Consider the following 11,044-nt stretch of genomic DNA (forward strand, 5'->3'; position numbering starts at 1 on the left):
CATTCACAAAAACACAGTACTGAAAATACTTTCAATTATAGTTGATGGTATTTCATAATGAGCACTACACTCAGGATTGGACTAACTATAGTAGATGTTTTCAGGAAAGCCTGCATTACACTGATTAGCTAACACAATTAAACAGTATTTACACCTACTACAGCTCTCTTGTGAGCTCAAATGAGTCAATTTGTGACTAAAATGCTTAATAATTTAGCACCAAGCTATTTTCATTAAGCTGCAACATAATAATAGCTCTACCTAACCATAATGACAGCCTGTGACTGGTCTCATTTTGCCCGCAGAACCACCCCGATACTCATTAAAACTCCACTGTAAACCGCAGAAAATGTTAGAAGGTGAGATCGTTTGCAATCTAATATGAGGCCATAAAAACGTGCTCTGCAAGAAGTCTCAGTGTCTACCTAAAAAGTCTGGAGCTGTAAAAATAATGAGGTCAAGAAGGTCTGTGGTTCATAGCTGGTGGTCTGCGGGTCACACTTGTAAAACTGGAAAGTGGGGCTCCCCAATCTGATGAATTAAATTGGATACGTAGCAGCTTGGCAAGATTCTTCCATTCAACATTTGCTCTATCTGTGGGGGAGTACATTAAGAAATAGACATGCTGAGTTTTGGCTCTTTGTAGAAGACCCTGAAGGACAACTGCAAAGACTTTAACAAACTATCATAACATTAAAAACTGCTGTTATGAGGAAATTAATTAAGTTCTGATACATAAAAAGGGTTGCTATGTCCTTGCAGCAAAATGCTACAATGGTGTACCTAATGGCCAATAACAGAAAAATGCTTCAGCACCAAAGTATCTCTTTTCAAAGTTGTATATTGTGAATACATGTCTATGTATAAAAGCTTGTATCCCCATTAAGATAAAGAGATAAGGTAATTTGTCGTCTGCACATTCTACAGCTATGATAGCTAAATGACAACTTGGGACAAATGCATAAATGCAACTGCTTCTGCTAAACAAAATGATTATACCTCTTGCTCGTTAGCCCACTTAACGAATTGACCACTCAGCAACACATTGTCCTTGTTTCATGAATCTAATCATGCTTGATCTGCTCTCTAATCTTCCATTTGTATGAAAGTGCTGTGCTTGACTCCGGGCCTCACTGGGCCAGTAAACAGGCTCTTACTATGCAGGGCAGACACCGGGCTCGCATGTTCACACCAAATCAACACACATGGAGCTGCACTGGCTTGGGGCTCCCAGCAGTCCACTTACAGTACCCAATGGAGCCCAACACGGTGTAATGATGTCCCAGGGGAAGCCTCTGGACATGTGCACTGCTGCCCTGTCACACTGACACATACTGCTCACCTACTTCCAGACACACTGCTCCATCACTAAAGGAATACATTATCTCATACTTGTGCTCAAGTACACAGTGTATGGTACCACATCACATTTTTGAAATTTAGGATATTAAAACTATATTTGTCAGCGATTTCTTTTTAGTTTGTAAACTATGACAAGGACTTTTATTGACCTTTTCAAAGCAAGGAAAGTATTGTGCGTGCTGCCCCCCAGTTATAGCTTACTGGGACACTTAATAGAACTGAAGCAATGTTAACAGCATTTGTTTTACCTGTGCTTTTCCTGCTATGAAAATGTCTGCTGTGAAAAAGTCTATTTGCCTTCCAAGTTTCAGCTTTAACACTAAAACAATACTTGTTCCTCAATTCCTTACATATATTGTAGCATTCACATTGTTGCCATCACAGGATGCATTATTCTCTTGGTCCAACACTTTGGTCCAGCCTGAAATTGGATCGGCAGGAAATCTTGCACAGACATTCACAGTCCCCAGATTATAAAGCCTGCTGATATTCCTGATCCCCTGACTTTTCCACCAGCACCACTATGAGGTTGATAGTTGGTGTATTGAGCTAAATGTCTTGACAACTGTTGGATTGATTGCCCTGAAATGTGTTGCAGGTATTCATGGCCCCCTCAGGATGAATTGTATTAACTTTGGGGATCATTTTCATGTAGCAGCACCATCAGGTCAACAGTTTCACTTGTTTATTAGTTTGGTTTATGATCAAATCCCAGCAGAACTAATGGCATTCTCATTCAGTCCCAGCTGTACTTTGTGTTTAGTGTGAGGCGTAAACATGGTCAACATTATGCCTACAAAACATCAGCATTTTAGCATTGTCATTGTTTAGTCTAAAGCTAGCGTGGCTATAGCTTGTTACTGAACCATTTTTCTATTTAAAAAAAGAAGCCCAATTGCAACAAACGACAAAGGAGCCGTTAAATAACTGTGCATAGATAAAATACAGTCTAAAATGTATCTTTAGCTAAAATATATTATTAAAGATTAAGTAATTAAGAGCTTTTGATCAATATCTAATAGTATTATGGTTCCATGACTGCACCACTGTAACAGGGACAGACAATTTTTAGAGGCAACCAGATGACGATACATGAAATTCTACAGCTATGTGTGCAAATTATGTTTAACAATTAATATTAACAATGTATCTTGCGTGGAAATGAGTAAATTAAAGAATCAATCAATTGCTGCTCAGTATAATTGTACATTGAAGAAGGCTTTGGGTTTTGAACTGCTATTTGGACAAAAAAAGCAATTTGGGGTGTGGGAAACTGTGATGGACAATTCCATTAAATGAACTGGGAACTAGTACCTGCATCACAGAGGTGTGTTTCACTTCTGTCCCAGTATGTCCTCTGTGTCCCCTGCCTGTCACATGTGTCCTCCTTCATCCTTGGTGCCCTTCACTTCCATGTCCCAGGGGTCCCCTTGCAACCTTATCCAAGCAGCCACACAATACCCTTCATGGGACACAAAGCCAATGATACCGCGCTCCTCTGTTCCATTCTCTACATTTGTCACTTTTATTCCTACGTTCTTTGTTCGCCGTACCTCTGTATGCATGAGTTATCCCAAATTGAGCCCGCAATTGAAATGGAAATCATCCTGGTATGTCAGTGACTTAAGGGCAATAACTTCTTACTCTTTGAAGCATAGATGTCATGTTTGTTTTCCCATGGAGAATCTTACGATTGTGTTGCCCTTTTCACCAAGGTTTTTAACATAAACATTGATACTCGAGGATATGTTACCCTGTGATTCAACCACAGCTTTATAAATCTGAGTGGGCATGCAAAAATGGGGACAACACAATTGGAAAATGTGTTACAGGCTGACAGCAATGCGCAGTGGGATATGAATTATTCTCATAAAAAGACATCTTATTGGTTCTCTTTAATGGTTATGGTTTTCATGTGAGCATAATCGAATTTAATTAATTACACGTAAAACAAATTACAATTCTAAAGCCATATGAGGCAGAATAACAGAACATATCACTGTCTTTGCACTGAATCCAATAGAGGATTGAAAATTCCCATGAAAAAAAGCATTCACAAACAGCCTGGGGGAAAGCATAATACCACAACAAGTGGAGAATTTGTGTATTGTTGTCATTTGGACATAACAATGAAAAAAAAAACTGAATGATGACATGTAAAAACAAGACCTTTATGAAAGACATGAAAAGCTTGCAGTTCCTGTAGCTGGCAGCAAATAACAATATGTCTTAGTGAAATGTGCCAGCTTTGAGAAAACAGCCTCGGTACCGCAGAGACAGGACAATGACAGGCCAATCTATACCTTCAGGCAATGACGTGTGCATAACACATCACCAGTGTTGGCTCCTGACCTCTCATCCCCTCCTGCTGGGAAAAGAAGTGCTGAACATATGAGATAACACTGACCTCTCTGCAGGTTTGTCCTTCAGTATTAACTTTAGTGATTAATTGTCCGTGCAGCGCGAGAAGCCATTGATCATATTCACCCAGTGGCCCCAATGATGCAGTGGGCTGTTAAATAAGAAATAAACCTTGATTCTGATGATCAGCACCTCTTATCTTTGCATCTCCTCTACTCCTCCATCCCACATCAGAGACTCTGCATGGAGGGAGTCATTTCCAACACTCCTCTATCTCTCCTCTGAACCAATCACAGCTATCATAAAATAATCTGGCAAATAAATATGCACACTCCCAGAGAGCAGTGAAGGGAATTAATATTTCATGTAACCATACACATTTCCAGAACATACTGGCTAGAATGTGCCTTTCCGGCTGTCATCGGTGTCAAACATGAAAGAGGATGGCTCAGATATGGCGGCGCTGCAGCACTCTCAACACTGCCTGCAGCACCGGGAGCATGAGTCGTCACTGTAATTTCTTGTAGTGCTGGAGCCTGAGCTGAACCTCAATTAGGGCCTGGGTACTTGCTGGGTTCCACACCTTCCAAAGGCGCCAATCAGTCTGTAAAACAAACTCTGAACATCTCAACGCCGCCTTGTATCAGTGCAATGTTTGTCATTATCACAGTGTAGGTTCACACTATATATCCATGGATCAGCGTACCTATTCAAACAGCTGTTAGATGTTCTATTTTTTGCATCGCCAAAAGCAGCACCTTCTAGATAGGGTGATAACAAGGAATCCTAAATGGACAATTAGTCAGATACAGCAATTCAGTCCTGCTCACTGTTGTTAGACTGCTTTTTCTAATCTCTAATAGCCATCTGATACTGCAGATTCCATCTGACAGACCGAATAAGAGCCTGAAATTACATTGCTGATGGCGATAAGAGATGCATCCCCTACACAATGTGCACAGACAAACATTTTAAAGTGGTTTATTTGAAGATATAATGTATCAAAAAAACTCTAAATCAAATACGGAAAATTCAAGTTCCACTCTTCCCTGGCTCAACTTGCACCCACGTATCACTGAGGCTGGGGGACTCGGCTACACTGAATCCTGATACATGCATCTTTCAGTTTGCACTGTTAAAGGCCAGGTGTACACAGCACCAGCACAAAGAAAGGGCTCTCTGTGTCTCTCCATTTCTCCTTTTCAGTGTCAACCCCTACCTCGCCAATGTACACAGGACAACAAAGTGCACTACTGTAAGTAAAGCAAACACCATTACGAACAGCCAGTTTGTGATGCTTGTACAGAAGAAAACAACACAGCAAGGCGTGGGTTCAGGTGTTTTTATCACTCAACAGCGTGACCAAGTTTCAATCTGTGCGCTAGTATTCAAAGACTTGATGGTACAGAATGCTTCAGCTTCCCTTCATTGGCTCCCCTTCCATGTCAGATCGGACTTTAAGGTTATGTTGATGACTTAAAAAATGGTAAATGGGCACGCCCCTTCATACATCGCTGATCACCTTATATTCCATCCTGTGCTTTTTTTTCTCTGTTTAAGTTTGTATTTATATTTTTTTTCTCTTACCTGTACCGAGTCTTAAGATAGAGGATGTCATCTGCTGTTCTGATTCTGAAGCCCCTTAATGCACATTTGTGATATTGGGTTATATGAATAGAATTGACTTAGCTTAACAGTTACAGTTGCTGTAACTTGGTGTTTCTCGTCATATGAGCTGACATTTAGTAGAAGTATGGCAGCCAATATGAAGAATGAGATGGTCTGCAGCTACAAAGGATGTTCTGTTTCCTGCATTTTGTAATCTGAATGATTAAACGGATGAAAAAGGTCCATGAAATGCATCAGGTCGGAGCTGCATATTAAGTGGTGAGAGCGCTGGCTGACATGGACCGGCTGGGAGATGGTCGACACTTTGCTTGTCCAATTACTGGCGCTCGCTCAAATTGTTTGGTGAGAAGCATTCGACCTACTTCTGGACACAAAGCACCACTGCCCTGAATACAGAGAGGCTGGGGACCACGTGTGATGACAAGTGCCATTAGAGCCTCTTGTCTTTGGCCTAGAAATTACATTCAGCCAACTTACCTGATGTGGGATAATTCTGGCAAGGAACACTGGAGAATGTATATGGGAGGAACAGGGGACAACACAAATAGGATCTCCTCATCTTGATGAGCAGCTTGAGATGATTACATTCACTAATGGCAGTCTGTCCTTCAGAAGGTCTTTGTGTTTAACATTAAGCAGTAGGATCAGTATTAGATGTAGCCAGTTCTAGTTCTTTTAGAAGTGTGTTTACCACAATCTTAATTCTTTTTGAATAATGTACCACAAACTTTGCGAGAGACAATATAGGCCAAGCTGATTTATGTTGTGAACAATAAAAGAAAAGCATCAAACGGAATACAAATATTAAATTATGAGTAAACTATGAAACATTTCTCTGTTTCCTGGGATTCCCTCAAAGGCATAATCTATAATGAGACACTACACAACAACACTTGAGTAAACCAGCATTTGAATTTACAGCACTTCCACCACAGTGTGTGAAAAATTTGCATACCTTGTAAATATTCATATTGAGGGAATCACTACGTTAACCACGTGAGATATATCTGGTTTTTAAATGCAACACGTCAAGCACACAAGCTTGATGCACAACTGCTCCATCCACATCCCCATCAATTACCAAAGCTAAAGGTAATCACCACAACACTTCTGATTTAAATGCTACTATAATGTGATTTTAATCGCACTCATTGGCGTCTCATAACTCATTCTAATCGTGTGTCATGCACGCTTTACACTACAACAGAAATGCATGTAATGAAGAGCAATTTCCTCAAGTGTGCAGAAGGATTAAAGAAAGAGGATGTAGTTTGTGTTTCTCTAAAATGAATATGTTAGTGCTTTGTCAGAGGTGTCAGCTGAGATGGAAAAAAATCTAAAATTCAGTTTTTCTAAGTAAAACAACCTTTCAGTGCTTTCTAGTGCCACATGATGACAACACTTACCTTTTCACACTACATGAATACATCTGCTGAAATGGCATGCAGTCTCTCTGCATTAAAATCTTACTGTAGCCCAACTGTCAGTGGGGCTCTTACACAGATGTCTGTTCATGCATTTTCCTACTAAACAGAACTATCCCTGTGTCTGTCAAATCACGTGCGAGATTACATTTATTCATTTATTTCCAGAAGAGAATGAGATAATGCTATTCATCACATTAGATGACAATATATGATTCAGTTCTGCCGTTCAGTATTCAACATGAGAGCCAGTGATAAGCAGGCTTGGATCATTACTGTGTATTGGCAGAGTGGTGGTAAATAAGAGGGATGGGTGTGAGTGTGATCTCCAGTCAGTGATCATTATCAGGCACCACAGGCACTCAGGAAAAAAATGATTAACTATTTTCTCAGACTGATATTAATTCATACTTATCAACTAGTCTAATTTTTATTTTTATGATTTTTAAACGGAAAATGATATTTTCCGTTTAAAATAAAAATAAGTGGAATAATTCTGCGTAAACGTGATTAAGCTAGGTTAGCCCTCCACTTCTTCACCTCTCACTTCACTGGTTATGACTAAACTGTCTAGATATTATTTCACTCTTGAAAAACTGATACTAATTACTACGTGAGCACATTTTCCTTTACGTATTTCCCCTTTTTTCGTCCTCTTTTAGAATTTTATTTTCAAAGCACCTGCCGTGAAGACTAGTAGTATACAGTCGGTACAGGTGCCTGCTCAAATCGTGGTACCAACTGAGAGCTCCGCGCTCAAAGCTAGCTAAAATTTGTAACAAGTGCCTCAACTAACAACACTCAACAGTGAGAAAATATGAAAATAGACTATTTTGTGCTCTATAAAAACACAGAAATTGTGAAAACTCACCTTCAGGTGCAACTCATGTCGTGGTAGCCGTTCAGAAAGTTGAATTTTCTCCACCGCTGAATAGAAGAGTGCAGAGGGAGGTTTAACTGTAACGCCGCTTTGCCTCGCAGTTGGTCTGAACCGGAGTACCTCCCTCCTCCCCTGGATGCTACTATCGCTCACCCCCCGCCTCTGTCAGAAAAAGTAATAGCGGTTTCTTCCTCCTCCTCCACAAAGACGGACTCAAAGAAAAGAAGGGACCCTATCGCAGTCAATAGGTTTTACAAAACCCCATGGCAACGCAGAAAAACCGTGAGCAACTTCCCCACGTTGTGACCGGGTTCACGCGCTCCCCAGCCCCCCAAACAGTGACAGCGACATTATTCCCAAACTTCAGAATGAACAGATTTTAATGGGAGGAGGTTGAGGAGAGGGGAGCTCTAAACTGCTCACATATGGAAGAGAGGAAATAACACTTTAATTTAGTGTCGGTCCAGTAGATTATTGACATGAAAGACGTGTTTAAACTATTCTCAGTAGTGATTTGAGACTTGCTGATGTTCATTATCTTCTAGGTGTAGCACCTACTATCCTATTTGTGTAATAGCCTATCCCTAATGGAGTATATTATTTAGTTTATTGTTATTCAAGTTACTTTTTTTTTTCTATTTATATTTTAGTAAAAGTACTATCCTGTCTCATGTCAACCCATAGACTGCATACTACACAATATTCTGCCACTGGCACGGACCCCATCTGTTCCTACCACAGCCAATAATTTGGATTGAGTTTTGTAGTTTTCTTTTAGCCACTTTATTAATAATACTGCAGCCTTCACTTTGGGTCCTAACAAAAAACACGTTTCAATAGTAAAGTTTAACTTTACAGAGGTTTTGATTCGACTGATACTGGGTGTTTGAGGCCAATACAGAGAAGTTAGGTTACCCTCCACTCAAAAATATGTCTTGCTTACTGGTAGTAGTTTTAAAGAGTAAACTAAATAATGTTTAGATTATAACAAAACAAATACAACATCAATATTAACAGTATATATATATATATATATATATATATATATATATATATATATATATATATATATATATATATATATATATATATATGTATATATATAATATTAAATTGACTAAAAGTTATAGAAAAGCCTATAAACCTTTAAAAAAAATCAAAACTATTAAATTGTTATGAACTAATAAACATTAAATGAAGTAGAGAACCCTGTACTATTACCATATCTTTACATACCATAAACATGTTCATTTCCATGTACAATATCATCTTACAATGTAAAGTAGAGCCTACATGTATCACAGCACAAAAAATAACAGCTCCAAAGATAACCATCAGATTTAATCAACATCACTGTGAGGTGTCTCCAAAACTGAACATTTCAAGCTTTACAAAGGTTGTCGTCACTGCATGGATATCTTATTGGATTGCATTACATTAACAGGTGTTCACAGTGTTGTGTCGAGCTGCTGTACATCAACACTGTTCACACCTTTCATCATAATGCCAGCCTGTGTATTGTAGACTAATGGTCTCTGTAGGGATGTGTGATTTCAGCACCTCTGACAGCACGAGATCATTAAGAACTCTTTGCATCAGAGGAGCGGCCAGAAAAGGTCAGCTAGAAATCAATTTACCCAATAACCTTAGACCCACAGACAGATATGGAGAGGATTTCCAACCGAGGTGGGAATGGCACTGCCAGTCATGCTCAGAGGCTGAAGCTGCCTTCTCATGATCAGCGATAAACCGCTATGCGTGGGCTGTGCCGTTGTTTTCCTATGGAGAGAGCGGTGCTGCCCGACTAGGCGGAAGCTACCCTTGGCGTGGCGCACTGCTCGAAATTGCCACCAAGCGCTGCGCTCAAACATTAAATTACTTCAACTTTGACCTCGATTGTCGCTGGCCTTTCAGAGCGCAACCAATGAGATAACAGCTGTATGAAGCGGCACAGGCAAGCAGGAGAGGTAACCATAGAAACAAAACTAACTAGCTGCCTTCATCGCAAGGATGAACGTGAGCGCAGAGAACATTTCATCAAGGCAACTGAACTTACTGTCATTTCTGACTCAGTGGCTCATTTTGAATTTATATGACTTTGTTGTCTACAGTACCTAGTGACTGGATTCAAGGTAAAAAATTAAAAGATTTTGTTCTTAATTAAATATTTTTTAATTGCTGTATGTTCTCTAGATATATATATTGTCTAGCTTCTACCTCTCTCTGCTTACATCCCTCTCCTCCACTCATATCTACGACTAAATGTAGCATCAGGAGACAGCTGTCACTTTTTGCTGTACTCCTACTTGTTATAATTTCACTATTTTGTTCAAATCCATGCAGGGCCGCAGAAAAACAAAAAAGTTGAACACAGGTAAACATATTTTTCATTGCAAATATCTGCCAAAACAACAGCAACGGGGACTCTCCCGTGGCTAACTGGTTCACATATGGAGGACCCCTGAACAGGGAAAGGTCAAAACAGGTCAAAAGGTAACTGAGTGAGAGAATACAGAGTTCTGAGCCAGGTCGTCTACCTGTTCTGTCCACAGTGGATTCATCCTCATCCAACTGGCACCACAGAGGAAAGACTCAGACCTCTCTGTTACACAAAGAAGGGAAATGAACAGATTGACTTGAATCCAAATAACCTGATTTAGGGTATCATAATCACACTGAATGGATTACACAATGGCTTGACTGAGCAATAAATGTAACAAGATACCTTTGTGAGGTGCTCCGTGTTACGGTGAGTGCTCTTATCAAGCCAAATTAGATTTGGTGGAACATCTGCTTCCTCTTTTTCAGCAGCAATGGACTCATCTAGAAGTGCTAAATGTGATAGAGTGGCTTAGGGGCTCAGATTTAAACTGACCCTCCAGAGGCCCAGGTTAAAAGATGGAATCGTAAGTTGATGTTTCTATTTTACAGATGGTGCCATCCCAAAAAATTCTTAAAGGCCCTGAAAAAACATTTTGGGCTGTTTTATAATCCTACATAAAAACCCAATTTGTTCTTATTTTTGGTCTTTCACATGGGAGCCTTCTATGATTTCTGTGCTCACATGTTAGAAGTGGATTATGCTTGGTTTGAAAAAGGTGATGTCACGTACCTCCTCGCACCAATCAGGATTCTGCCATTTTTCCATCAGAATCTGATGATGCCTGTTTGTTTACTAGAGTGGCCTTGCCCCTGTCAATCAAATGAAATCAAACCACACCCACAGAATCTTGATTGTGCAAATAAACTGTTCAAAATATTCAAATATATATTCAAAATATACTATTAATGGTTGCCATATTTCCGCAATAGCCATTGAATGTATTTTATATATATATTAAATATAAATTATGTCATGTTTATATAATGGTTTTCATTGTTGGTGGCG

At 39.6% G+C, this 11,044-nt stretch overlaps 1 protein-coding gene across 4 annotated transcripts in view; it reads right to left on the reverse strand.

Moving 5' to 3' along the window:
- chl1b (cell adhesion molecule L1-like b) overlaps window positions 1-7,762 on the reverse strand; it is a 67,022-nt gene extending 59,260 nt beyond the window's left edge. For 3 of the 4 annotated variants that reach the window (XM_029432332.1, XM_029432333.1, XM_029432330.1), the window contains exon 1: window positions 7,648-7,762. The gene's annotated coding sequence lies outside the window, so the exon portion shown is untranslated. Of the gene's footprint in view, window positions 1-3,769; window positions 3,855-7,647 lie in introns of those variants that run through there. The other variant, XM_029432331.1, reaches the window with a different exon arrangement.
- Between the last annotated feature and the right edge of the window lie 3,282 nt (window positions 7,763-11,044).

Source organism: Cottoperca gobio, chromosome 5 (assembly GCF_900634415.1).
Source record: "Cottoperca gobio chromosome 5, fCotGob3.1, whole genome shotgun sequence".
NCBI lineage: Eukaryota > Metazoa > Chordata > Actinopteri > Perciformes > Bovichtidae > Cottoperca > Cottoperca gobio.